Raw genomic sequence first — 14,467 nt, forward strand, 5'->3', positions numbered from 1 at the left:
AAAAACCACAATGAGATACCATCTCACACCAGTTAGAATGGCGATCATTAAAAAGTCAGGAAACAAGTGCTGGAGAGGATGTGGAGAAATAGGAACACTTTTACACTGTTGGTGGGATTGTAAACTAGTTCAACCATTATGGAAAACAGTATGGCGATTCCTCAAGGATCTAGAACTAGATGTACCATATGACCCAGCCATCCCATTACTGGGTATATACCCAAAGGATTATAAATTATGCTGCTATAAAGACACATGCACACGTATGTTTATTGCAGCACTATTCACAATAGCAAAGACTTGGAATCAGCCCAAATGTCCATCAGTGACAGACTGGATTAAGAAAATGTGGCACATATACACCATGGAATACTATGCCGCCATAAAAAAGGATGAGTTTGTGTCCTTTGTAGGGACATGGATGCAGCTGGAAACCATCATTCTTAGCAAACTATCACAAGAACAGAAAACCAAACACCGCATGTTCTCAGTCATAGGTGGGAACTGAACAATGAGATCACTTGGACTCAGGAAGGGGAACATCACACACCGGGGCCTATCATGGGGAGGGGGGAGGGGGGAGGGATTGCATTGGGAGTTATACCTGATGTAGATGACGAGTTGATGGGTGCAGCACACCAACATGGCACAAGTATACATATGTAACAAACCTGCACGTTATGCACATGTACCCTACAACTTAAAATATAATAATAACAAATAAATTTTAAAAAAAAAAGGTATATAAACTCTGGAAAACTTTGTAATTTTAAGTTGGTCTGGCAATAATTTCCAGGCCTTCTCCCTGTCACCAGTTGCAGAAAATAAAACTCTCTTCTGAAGTTTCCACAGGATTACCGACTGGCCCAGCAGGTGTGCCATGCCATTGCCTACATCTCTGACAGTAGAAAGCCTTCTCTGGGCAAACGTCACCCCCTATTCCGGCTGCCTCAGGAACACAGGTTGTTTGAGTGACTGCAGGAGAGAGTCCCAAAAGGCTTTGTCCACCAGACTCACTCTGGATCCCATTCAAAGAGGTGGCAGTGACCCTCATTTACCAACTGGCAGAGGGTCCCAAAGTGATCTGTGCCCAGATATGGCAGGGCTATGCAAAACAGGTCCTGGAGAAGCTAGAAGAGAAGAGAACTAGTCAGGAGGACCCAAAGAAGTCCCCTGCAATGCTCCCCACTTTCCTATTGATGAACTTGCTGTCCCTGGCTGAACATGTGGCTCTGCAGCAGCTGGTCCACTTGGAGCAGGCAGTGAGTGGAGAGTTCTGTCAGTGCTGAGTTCTCCGGGAAAAACAGGAGCACAAGACCAAAAGATCCCAAGAAGAAGAATACAAGTTTTGAGACCACCATGGAGGAGGAGCTGGGGCTGGTTGGGGCAGCAGATGACACGGAGACAGAAATCATTCACGTCTGCTGTGAGATGGAACTGTTGGATGGCAAACAGACACTGGCTGCCTCTGTTCCACTCTTGTTTAAAGTCTGCAACAACCCAGGCCTCTATAGCAACCCAGACCTCTCTGCAGCTGCTTTACCTGCCCTTGGGAAGTTCTGCATGATCAGTGCCACTTTCTGTGACTCCCAGCCTCATCTTCTGTTCACCATGCTAGAAAAGTCTCCACTTCCTATTGTCTGGTCTAACCTCATGGTTGCCACTGGAGATCTGGCCATCTGCCTTCCCAATCTAGTGGACCCCTGGACTCCTCATGTATATGCTTACCTTCGGGACTCTGCTCAGCCAGTGTGGAAAACGGCAGGGTTGGTGATGACTCACCTGACCCTCAAGGACATGGTGAAGGTGAAGGGGCAGGTGAGTGAGATGGCAGTGCTGCTCATCGACCCTGAGCCTCAGATTGCTGCCCTGGCCAAGAAGTTCTTCAACAAGCTCTCCCACAAGGGCAGCAGAATCTATAATCTCCTTCCAGATATCATCAGTCACCTGTCAGGCCCCGAGCTGGGGATGGAGGAAGTGCCTTTTCACACCATTATGAAGCAGCTCCTCTCCTACATCATCACCAAAGACAAGCATACAAAGCCTGGTGGAAAAGCTGTGTCAGTGGTTCCACACAGCCTAAACAAAGCAGGTGCAGCGGGACCTGGCCTACTGTGTGTCACAACTGCCCCTCACAGAGCAAGGCCTCCGCAAGATGCTTGGCAATTTTGACTGTTTTGGAGACAAACTGTCAGATGAGTCCATCTTCAGTGTTTTTTTGGTCAATTGTGGGCAAGCTGCAACATGGGGCCAAGCCTGAGGGCAAGGCTGTAATAGATGAATTTGAGCAAAAGCTTCAGGCCTGTCATACCAGAGGTTTGGATGGGATTGAGGAGCTTGAGATTAACCAAGCAGGTAGCCAGAGAGCCCCATCAGTCAAGAAACCATCCACTGTTTGTAGGCACCAGCCTCTGGCTTCTGCAGCCTCAGACAATGACTTTGTCACACCAGAGCTCTGCTGTACTACCCTTCGGCATCCGAACACCCAGCAGCCAGCTTCCAGAAAGAAACCCAAAGTTGTCTTCTCAAGTGATGAGTCAAGTGAGGAAGATCTTTTAGCCTAGATGACAGAAGATGGGACACCGAAGAAAACAATGCCCGTTCTCAGAGCATCAGCTCGCAGGCACAGATCCTAGGAAGTCATCTTGCCTGTTCCTGTCCTCCCTGTGCACGGTATCTTGTAGGGTGACCTGGAATTCTAATTCTGTTCCCCTTGTAAAATATTTGCCTGTCTCCTTTTTTGGAAAAAAAAAAAAATACACGATCTTTAAAGTGCAAGGCCTTTCTCTTAAATTAGGCTAACTGAACTGCGTGGAGCTGCTTTCACTTTGGAATATATGTTTGCCAGTCTCCTTGTTTTCTAATGAATCAATGTTTTTATATACTTAAAAAAAAAAAAAAACTCTCTTCCTCCCCAGTTCATTTGCATCTCGTTATTGGGCTACAAGAAACAGCAGCCCGACCCTCAGTTTGGTCCGGAAACAATATTGGATAGAAATAAAAGACTAAAGGCAAACACAGAAAGAGTCATCTTAAAAGATTTAATTAAGGGCCTGAATTTAAAACATTCAGCAGATCCCCATTCTTAGAATGGGAATTTCTCATCAGCCTTGGAATATGCAGGAAACCTAAGGATATGAAATTTAACTTTGATTGTATCAGTTATTATAATCAGGGCCAAGCTGTGATTGGCAACTTGTCTCCTTTGTACTTTTCTGCCCTTATTCAACAACCCCCATTTGGGCCCCCAGGGCTTGCCTCTCAGGAAGACGTGAATTATTTTGAGTGTAATTGGGCCTGGCCTATGATATAGTCATTATCTGAATCCATTGTTTGCCAAGTAATTGCTTTGTGACTTTGGACAACTTACTAAGATATCTTGGGTCTTAGTTTCTACCTTATAAAATTAGGATGAGTATACTTACTTTGGGAAGGTTAAATGTCCCAAGTGTTTGAAACATTATAGGCTCCCAATAATGAACATCTTCCTTTACCTCTCCTCACTTCCGCTTTCTACCCCCTTCCTTTTTTCCCTTAAAAGTTTTAGAAAGAGATTTTTAAGACAAGAGATAAGGAGCTAGAGAATCAAGAGAAATGTTAAGACATTTTCCTGTGTACTGTATTTCATGCCATTTTCCACACATTCCCCCATTCTCAGGCATTAAGACTGAGGTTGAAGGTTTAGGGTACAACATCAGGCTGAGAGCGGCCACACAGAGGCTCGGCATTGTTTGGGTTGCGCACATTGCAGAGGGAGAAACAGGTATTATTTATTTGCAAGGGGAGACCATTCAGGGGGGCATGGTGCCTGTCACACACTCTTTCAAGGGTTGTCACCTGGGAGAAGCATTAGACTTTGAACTAATTCAAGACTGGGCTCAGGGTCTTTTCTCAATAACATCTTAGAGTTTCTAAGTAGCTTGCCTTAGGAGGAGGTGATTATCCCATCACTAGAGGTTATTAAGTAAAGATCCTCAGTTCCATTGGTCAGGGATTCGGGTACTGGGGGAAGATGAATGCAATGGCCTATGCTACGCCTCCCAGACATACGTGTCTAGGATTCTGTTGTGATTGACAAATACTCCCCCTTCCCCCAATCCCACTCCCAGGCAGAAAAGGGAGTGGGATCCCCTACTCCAGCAAAGCCTCTTCCACCTGCTCAGTACCTCGCCCACACAAACTGAAAGAGTTCTCAGCTGTAAACAAATCAAACTGGCGAACTAGTTCTCCAGGGCTAATAACTGAAGCCACTTACTCTCTCAACAGCATTTTAATAGGGACATCAGACCATGGCCCGGGAGTGACTTAGTAATGTAGGAATTCCAGGTGGTATGGCATGCAGAGAGGAACAGAATGGGCTGGCAGCTTGCCCAAGGTCACACATTCCAGAGTAAATAAAACCCAGCTGCTACCACCCCTAGTCTCATGCTCTGTCCCGAGGCTGCTTTCTGTCTGGTCACCTTGGGGACTTCCTGCCCCAATCTCAAGCTGTGCTAGTGACTGTGGCATGACCTGAGTGTGAAGTGGCTGTGATGGCGAGACCTGAAATAGTCCTCCCTTGCCGCCAGATGCTGGCATGAAGAATAGCAGCTTCACGGAATTTTACTTAATAGATATTATGCTAATGCTTACAGCAATAACATTCCTCTCCATTACCAGGCTAATACTCCCAGTAAAGAGTGTGCCTTGATCCTGACGGTTTTATATTTTCTGGTTTGTCAGACTGAAATCAGGGTCTAACTGATGCCTATATGAAAGCATAACAGGTACATGACTGGCAGAGGTCCAACTCCTTTTTGTCTGAATTAGAGGCCCTTTTGCTGTGAGCTGGCAAGAGCTCCAGCTCCATGCACGTCAATTATGTTCTCGGCCAAAAGCCTTGCTGCACAGTAAACAAGACTGGAGCCACAGTGAGCCTCATTTGTGATATGATCCCCATATAAAGAAGGCAGCGAGGCAGCAGTGTCCAGATCCCTTCTTTAACTCATCCCACCCATCACCCCAGGTATAGGGTCCTGGAATCTGAGCATTCATTACATATTTGTTTGTAGTTGTATAATAAAAATAACATTTGTCATGTTCTAAAACTGAAGTTAATTGCTAGTCAAAACTCCTACTCTGCTAGATATCAAAAACTTAACTGCAGTCAAATAAGTGTTTATTCTTTGTCCTTGTAGTCATCTTTAAGCTTTAGAAAACTCATGCAGTATCAAGTCGCACGTGTGCATGGGTGCTTGCGCGCGTGTATGTATGTGTGTGTGTGTGTCTAAGCTGCCTGGTCCTTGGTGTCATCTCTTATCATTGGCATCTATTAAGATATCTCTGATTCCACCCTGCACTTAGCTGTCAGCAGATCAAAGTGGTGCCTCCTTGTTCCAACTGCAGGGTCTCTTTGGGCCACAGGCTTTGTCACAAAGGCAGGGTTCTTGTTGCACAGAGTAAGTACATTCTTCTGATCCCTGCACCAGGCTGCAGGTGCAGAGACCCACAGTGGCTGTTTCAAGCTCTTTGCCTAGACACTCACATAGACATTTCTTCTCACTTTCAATATGCAGAAGAGGGCCCCTGTGCCTTACTCGCTCTCTGGACTCTCTTGAGAAAGTGGGTATGGTGGGTTACAGATGCTCTTGCTTGTGTGTGAGTCACCGCACCCGGCCAGAAATGCCTCCATGTTTAAGCTCTTGTCTCCTCCTCCCTACATACTCCTCATTCTTTCCCATTCTTGGATCCAGGTAGCCTGGTTTTCATTTTTCCTTCTAAATCACTTGAAACTCAAGACCAAGAAATAGACTACTTTGTTTTTCTCATTTCCTAATTAACCTGCATTGTGGCAGTAAAAGCCTTATGATACAGTTTTCCAAACAGAGAATTATGTAATGATAGAAATGCTAAGACAGGGATGGGGGAGGGAGAACGCTTGGTTAAGAAGCAAAAATATTACAGCAGGTCCCCCCTTATCTGTGACGGATATGTTTGAGGAGTCCCAACTGCAGATAGTACTGAACCCTATATATACCATGTTTTCTCTTACACATACATACCTAACTATGATAAAATTTAATTTATAAATCACGCACATAAAGAAATGAACAACAATAATATACTGGTATCATATGATAAGGATAAAATATGCTGTAATAAAAGTTATGTGAATATGGGGTCATTCTCTCTCAAAATATCTTACTCTACTGCACTATTAACTGAAATCATGGAAAGTGAAACTGTGGATAAGGGAGAACTACTGAATACAGCTGCATTTGATTCTTTCATTGCTTGCAATCTTTTTCGATCAGAATTCCAGAGAAAATTAGGCTCCATGGAAAATAAATTGAACTTTCATTTTTTCAATTTTTCCAAGGTTGGCATCTAGGTAGAAACATTTTGGAGGCATAGGAAAGAAATAACTGATTGTGTCGACGGATGCTTTAGTGAAGTGGTTCTGAGTGTGTAGTCTGAGGACGTCTGAGGGTCACTAAGACTCTGAATCCATTAGGCAAAAACTATTTTTATAATAGTACTAAGATTGTATTTGTCTTTTCACTTCCATTTTCTCATGAATGTACTATGACTTTTGGAAAACTCTAACTGTGTAAACATGAACATCTGTGTACACACAGAAATCAGATGTGTAAAGATTGCATATATTGGGAATATCAGATAAACAGTATTATATAATATTTAAAAATAGGCCAGAGATGGTGGCTCACACCTGTAATCCCAGCAATTTGGGAGACCAAAGCAGGAGGACTGTTTGTGACCAAGAGTTTAAGGCCAGCCTGGGAAACACAGTGAGACCCCATCTCCAGGAAAAAAAAAAAAATTAGCCGGGCTTGGTGGTGCATACCTATAGTTCCAGCTACTTGGGAGCCTGAGGTGGGAGGGTGGCTTGAGCCTAGGAGTTCAAGTCTGCAGTGAGCTATGGTCATGCCACTGCACTTCAGCCCTGGTGACAGAGCAAAACCCTATCTCTAACTAAATAAATTAATAGATAGTATATTAAAAGAAATTAAGCAGAAAATTGCAAGTTCGATGAAAGAGGAATTCTCTAATTTACCAGATACATTTAAATAAGAACAAAATAGAACTTCTAGAAATGAAACAAAATTGTAATAAAGTTAGAATCTCAATGAATATGTTGATTAGAAGGTTGGAACCAATAAAAAGAGAAACAGTAAACTTGATGATTGGGCCAAATAAATTACTCAAAAAGCAATAGAAAGAGACAAAGAGATAGATCAAAGAGGAGTGAAGAGGCATAATGAGTAGGATGAGAAAGTCCAACAAAAATCCCATTGGAATTCCAGAAGAAGATAATAAAGAGGATGGGAAAGAGGCACTGAGGTGGTGACTAGGAATTTTTCTATAGTAGGTAAAGGATGCCAATATAGTTGTCCCTTTGTATATATGGGGTTATTGGTTTCCATGGATATCCTTCCATGGATACCAAAATCCCTGAAATAAAATGATGCTATATTTGCATATGTTAACCTAGCTTAAATTATCTCTAGATTACTTTTAATTCCTAATACAATGTAAGTCCTGTGTAAATTGTTATACTTTATTGTTTAGAAAATTGTGACAAGAAGAAAGTCTGAACGTGATCAGTATAGATACATTTTTTTCTGAATATTTTCAATTCACAATTGGTTGAATCCATAAATGCAGAACCCGTGGATACAAAGGGCCAACTGTACTCAGATACTGAAAACATGACACAGTCTGGTTTTAAATAATACATACTCTTGTCAAACAATGCCACAGCTTTCGGATGGGGAACTAGTTTTACAGAGATGACGGATGTTGTTTTGAATCACAAACCTGATTGATTATTTATCATAAGCAGAAGACCTTGGGGATGAGGGATTCCCAATGGGACAACTAGAGATTCAAACATGAAGAAGGAATGGGGAGACTTCACCTGGGTCCAAGAGTAACACTAGAAGCACGTCCAGCCATCTGCATTCATTTTGACAGTTCAATGGACATCTATTGAATCCCTGCTAGGTGCCAGAAAGTCACCCAGTAAAACTGGGGTCCTTCCCATTTCCTCTGCTCTTCCTGCTCCTTTTATCCTGAGGCCCACTGCTACCAGACACAACGTTGGGCACATGTAGACTTGCTCTCAAAAAAGAAGAAAAAGGAAGCACCTAAAACAAAAGCATAAAATTTTAAAACAACAATAAAATGGTATACCAGACAAATATTAGTTAAGAAAGATTATGTAGCGACATCAGTATAAGATAAAAATCTTTTTTAATGCTAAAAGCATTACTAGAGATAAAGAGAACTACTGTATATTGATTACTAGTTAAATTCACTAGGAAGATGTAGCAATTCTAAGCCCATTAGAATAAATAACGTAAGAAAATAATAGAACTATGGGAGAAAAAGATAAATCCACCACCAGAACTTCAGATTTTAGCAAATTCTCTTATTTATTTAAAGATGGAATAGATAATTATAATCAGCAAGGATAGAGCAGATTTTAACTACACAGCAAAAAAACTTGACCTAATGTAAACATATAAACTAATACTTCTCAAATCGGCTGAACACATGTATTCAAGGGTACATAGAAGAGTATCAGATTATTATATATTAGACCATATGTCATTTCATCTAATTCAAAAAAACTAAAACATACAAGAAAGTAAGCTAGAAAATGATAACAAAAATATAACTAGACAAGCCTGGTACTTTTGAAAATTTAAAAGTACACTTCTAAGTAAAAGTTGCCCAAAAAGAAATCATAATAAAAATGATAGATTCATTGATCATAATGAGATGGTAATGAAAATAACACATGATCTAATCTTCAACAAAACTGATACGAGGTTAGGAGTTCAAGACCAGCCTGGCCAAGATGGTTAAACCCCGTCTGTACTAAAAAATACAAAAATTAGTCAGTCATGGTTAGTGGGTAACTGTAATCCCAGCTACTTGAGAGACTGAAACAGAGAATTGCTTGAACCCAGGAGGAGGAGGTTGCAGTGAGCCAAGATCATACCACTGCACTCCAGCCTGGGCGACAGAGTGGGATTCCATCTCAAAAAAAAAAAAAAAAAGAGAGAGAGAGAAAACAAGCTATGGGGAAAAGACTCCTGATTTAATAAATAGTGCTAAGATAAATGGCTAGCCAAGGCAGAAGATTGAAGCTGGACCCCTTCCTTACACCATATACAATAATAAACTCAGACAGATTAAAGATTTAAATGTAAAACCCAAAACTATAGAAACCCTGGAAGACAACGTAGGTGATACCATCCTGGATACAGGAATGGGCAAAGATTTCATGACAAAGACACCAAAAGGAATCACAACAAAAACAAACATTGACAAGTGGGATCTAATTAAAGTTAAGAGTTTCTGCACAGCAAAAGAAACTATCAACAGAGTAAAAAGACACCCTACAGGAGAAAATATTTCAGACTCTCATTTGACAAAGTTTTAATATCTAGCACTTACAAGAAACTTAAACAAATTTACAAGAGAAAAACAACCCCATTAAAAAGGACGTGAACAGACACTTTTCAAAAGAAGACATACATGCAGCCAACAAGCACATGAAATAAAGCTCAATATCACTGATTATTAGAGAAATACAAATCAAAATCACAGTGAAATACCATCTCACATCCATCAGAATGGCTATTATTAAAAAGTCAAAAAATAACAGATGCTGGTGAGGTTGCAGAGAAAAGAGAAGAATTATACACTGTTGGTGGGAGTGTAAACCAATGTGGAACGCAGTATGGCAATTCAAAGAGATGAAAGCAAGGCTACCATTTGACCCAGCATTTCCATTACTGGATATATGCCTGGAGAAATATAAATCATTCTACCATAAAGACACATGCATACAAATGTTCATTGCAGTAGTATTCACAATAGCAAAGACATGGACTCAACCTAAATGCCCATCAATGACAGTTTGGATAAAGGAAATGTAGTACATATACATCATGGGATACCATACAATCATAAAAAGAATGAGATCTTGTCTTTTGTGGGAACGTGGATGAAGCTGGAGGATATTATGCTTAGCAAACTAATGCAGGAATAGAAAACCAAATACCACATGTTCCCACTTACAAGTGGGAGCTAAATGATGAGAACTTATGAACACAAAGAAGGAAACAACAGACACTGTGGTCTACTTGAAAGTGGAGGGTGGGAGGAGGGAGAGGAGCAGGAAAGGTAACTGTTGGGTACTGGGCTTAATATCTAGGTGATGAAATAATCTACACAACAAACCCCTGTGACATGAGTTTACCTATGTAACAAACATTCACATGCACCCCCAAACCTAAAAAAAAAAAAGGAGAGAGATTGAGAGAATAACACATAATAATTTGTGAGATGATGAAACTAAAAAATCCTTGAGAAAAACTTATGGTTCCTAACTGCTTATATTAGAGAAGAAGAAAGTGAAAATAAACTATCTAAGCATCTAATTTGACAAGTTAAAAAAAGGTGCAATTGATTTTGCCAAAAACAGCAGAGTAGGGAACTCTAAGGCTCCATACATCCAGCAACAAATGCTGGCAAAAACTAGTAGAATCAACTTTCACAGAACGAGGAAACACAGTGAAAAACTAACAACAACCAGGGGAAGCTTAATGAAGAAAGAAGCTGCTACATTGTGATAAGAGGGTGTTAGAGCATTTAAAATTGCCTGCTTGCCACCCCTCCTCCCCAGAGTAATGGTGGCCATGAAGATACTGTTCTAGTTTGCTAATGTCACAGGGGACAGTATAGACTTTATTCTTGAAGAGTTTTGGTTGTGTGTTTTGACCTGTCTGGCAGCTCCCTGAAGGATCAGTGCAAAGTGTGCCTTTGTTTTACCTAACTTAGAATATTCCCAGGGTCCCTGAAGGATCAGTACAAAGTGTGCCTTTGTTTTACCTAACTTGGAATATTCCCAGGGTCATAGAGCTTCCTGAGCCACATTTGCTAAAAATATTTAAAGCCAAAGGTACTGTCCACAGCAGCTTGGAGCAAGTGATAACAGTCAGGACAAACAATAGATCAAGAATCCTAGGAAGAATGAGGTTGGGAAAGAAGATATATGGGGGAATAACAATTTTCAAAAGCACTAATATGTACAAGTAAATCAAGGAGATCAAATGCATACTCAGGACTGAATAAACTCTCAAAAAAGACATGAGAAGACCCTGAGCTTTCACCTCTGGGTGAAAGCTTAGAGGAAGGCAGAGAAAGGGGACAGAAGGCATATTTAAAGAAATAATGGCCAAAACCTTCCCAAATGACACAAATCTACACATGCAAGAAGCATGATGAACTCCAAGAAGGAGAAACTTACAGATATCCATACCAAGACACCATATTACTAAATTTTTGAAAGACAAAAGACTAAGAGACATTCCTAAAAGTAACAAAAAAGAAATGACTTGTCATGTACAAGAGCTCCTCCGTAAGATTGACAGTAGGTTTCTCTTCAGGAATTATGGAGGCCATAAGGCAATGGGATAACATATTTAAGGTGCTGAAAGAAAAATGATCCTGTCAATCAAGAATTCCACATCCAAGTTTTACAGAGGATCATGGTGGACAGGAGGCAGGACTAGATTGCAGCTCTCACTCAGATGGACAGAGCAGCATGTGGAGTCTTGCTTCAAGAACTCTTGCTCCAGAATGACTGCAGGAATAAATCAGGAAAGCTGAGAGAACCCATAGACCCTCTGCAGGAAGCGGATTGTTCCTGTAAGACCTAGGAGACACCCCAAATCCTGTGAGTGCCCAAACTGTGAAAGTGAGATTGTCTACCCCCGAATATACACCCTCACTAGGTAACCTGAAGGTCTATATAACAGGAGAATATTTTGATCATACCTGAAGCTAAGTCAATTTAGAGAGCCAAGTGAAATACAGGGGTAGAGGAAGCAGCAGGAAAGCTCTGTGGGCTCTCTGGGTCCCCTAACAAGCCATTTCTGCCTTGTCTCACAAGGGTCCTTGGGGAGTGCTGCCAGAGGCACTGGGAAAAGGCCACAAGAAGAAGGAAACCTCCAGCTGAACTTTGTAACAATTGCTATGAAACTAGAAGTCTCCTGGACAGAACTTGGGGGAGGGTGTGTATCTGGTATGCAGACTCCACAGGTGGGGAAGTACTAAAGCTCTACTTGCTTTCACAGCTGGGAGGCAGGTAGCCTGGGGCAAGTTCTCAGCCCTGCTCACCCACTGCCTGGAAACAAACTCGGTGCTGTTGGCGGGGCATGGTGGGAGTGAGACTGGCCTTTTGGGTTGCTTGGGAGCTGTGTGAGGCCTATGACTGCCAACTTTCCCTAACTTCCCTGACAACGTGCGTGACACAGAAGAGGCAGCCATAATCCTCCCAGGAACATAACTCCATTGACCTGGGAACCACACCATAATTACCCACAGCAGCTGCAGTAAGACCTCCCAAGGAGAGTCTGAGCTCAGACACGCTTAGCCCTGTCCCCAACTAATGGCTTTTTCCTACCTACCCTGAGAGCTGAAGACAAACGGTGTATACTCTTGGGAGTTCTAGGGCCCTGCCCACCACCTGATCCTCCCCATACTACCACAGCTGATGCTCTCTTGAAAGCACCGCCTCCTGGCAGGAGGCCAACAAGCACAAAAATAATGCATTAAACAACCAAAAATAAGGAACTTCACAAAGTCCATTTCACCCCCCTGCCACCTGCACCAGAGCAGGTGCTAGTATCCACGGCTGAGACCCACAGATGGTTCACCTTACAGGACTCTGGGCAGACTCTGGCAGTACCAGCCTGGAGTCTGGTAGACCTGCTGGGTGGCTAGATCCAAAAGAGAGATAACAATCACTACAGCTTAGCTCTCAGGAAGCCACATCCCTAGGAAAAGGGGGGGCAGTACTACATCAAGGGAATACCCTGCGGGACAAAAGAATCTGAACAACAGCTTTGAGCTAGGGCCTAGGGACCTTCCCTCTGACAGAGCCTACCCAAATAAGAAGGAACCAGAAAACCAACTCTGGTACTGTAACAAAATGAGGTTCTTTAACACCACCCCAAAAAATCACACTAGCTCACCAGCAATAGATCCATACCAAGAAGAAATCCTTGATTTACCTGAAAAAAGACTTCAGAAGGTCAGTTATTAAGCCAGTCAAGGAGGCACCAGAGAAAGGTGAAGCCCAATTTAAGGAAACTAAAAAAAAAAAAATGTAAGAAATATGGGGAGAAATTTTCAGTGAAATAGATAGCATAAATAAAAAACAATCAAAACTTCAGGAAACAAGGGATGCACTTATAGAAATGCAAAATGCTCTGGAAAGTCTTAACAATAGAATTGACGAGCAGAAAAAACAACCTCAGAACTCGAAGACATGGTTTTCAAATTAACCCAATCCAACAAAGACAAATAAAAAAGGAATAAGAAAATATGAACAAAGCCTCAAAGAAGTCTGGGATTATGTTAAATGACCAAACGTAAGAATAATTGGCTTTCCTGAGGAAGAAGAGAAATCTAAAAGTTTGGAAAACATATTTGGGGGAATAATTAAGGAAAACTTCCTTGGTCTTGCAAGAGACCTAGACATCCAAATACAAGAAGCTCAAAGAACACCTGAGAAATTCATTGCAGAAAGATCATTGCCTAGGAACATTGTCATCAGGTTCTCTAAAGTTAAGATGAAGCAGAGAATCTTAAGAGCTATGAAGCAAAAGCACCAGGTAACCTATAAAGGAAAACCTATTATGTTAAACTTAGCAGATTGCTCTGCAGAAACCCTGCAAGCTAGAAGGGATTGTGGCCCTATCTTCAGCCTCCTTAAATAAAACAATTATCAGCCAAGAATTTTGTATCCAGCAAAACTAAGCTTCATAAATGAAGGAAAGATACAGTCTTCTCAGACAAACAAATGCTGAGAATTCACCACTACCAAGTCAGCACCATATGAACTGCTAAAAAGAGCTCTAAATCTTGAAACAAATCCTGGAAACACATCAAAACAGAACCTCTTTGAAGCATAAATCTCATAGGACCTATAAAACAAAAATAAAATTAAAAAAGAAACATAAAACCAAGGTGTACAGGCAGCAAATAGCACAATGAATGGAATGGTAACTCATGTCTCAATACTAACATTGAATATAAATGGCCTAGATGCTCCACTTAAAAGATACAGAATTACAGAAGGGGTAAGAATTCACCAACCAACTATCTACTGTCTCTTCAAGAGACTCACTTAACACATAAAGAATCACATAAAGTTAAGGTAAAGGGGTGGAAAAAGACATTCCATGCAAATGGACACCAAAAGCAAGCAGGATTAGCTATTCTTATATCAGACAAAACAAACTTTAAAGCAACAGCAGTTAAAAAAGACAAAGAGGGACATTATATAATGATAAAAGATCTTGTCCAACAGGAAAATATCACAATCCTAAACATATATGCACATAAAGCTGGAGCTCCCAAATATATAAAACAATTACTACTAGAC

At 41.4% G+C, this 14,467-nt stretch overlaps 1 protein-coding gene and 1 pseudogene across 2 annotated transcripts in view; one reads left to right on the forward strand and one right to left on the reverse strand.

The window, feature by feature from the left end:
• NPSR1 (neuropeptide S receptor 1) overlaps nt 1-14,467 on the reverse strand; it is a 202,997-nt gene that overhangs the window by 96,680 nt on the left and 91,850 nt on the right. The gene's annotated exons all lie outside the window — the stretch shown is intronic.
• LOC112620558 lies at nt 846-2,741 on the forward strand (annotated as a pseudogene). Its single transcript, XR_003118546.1, has one exon. The product of XR_003118546.1 is annotated as a condensin complex subunit 1 pseudogene (transcript).

Source organism: Theropithecus gelada, chromosome 3 (genome assembly GCF_003255815.1).
Source record: "Theropithecus gelada isolate Dixy chromosome 3, Tgel_1.0, whole genome shotgun sequence".
Classification (NCBI taxonomy): Eukaryota; Metazoa; Chordata; class Mammalia; order Primates; family Cercopithecidae; genus Theropithecus; species Theropithecus gelada.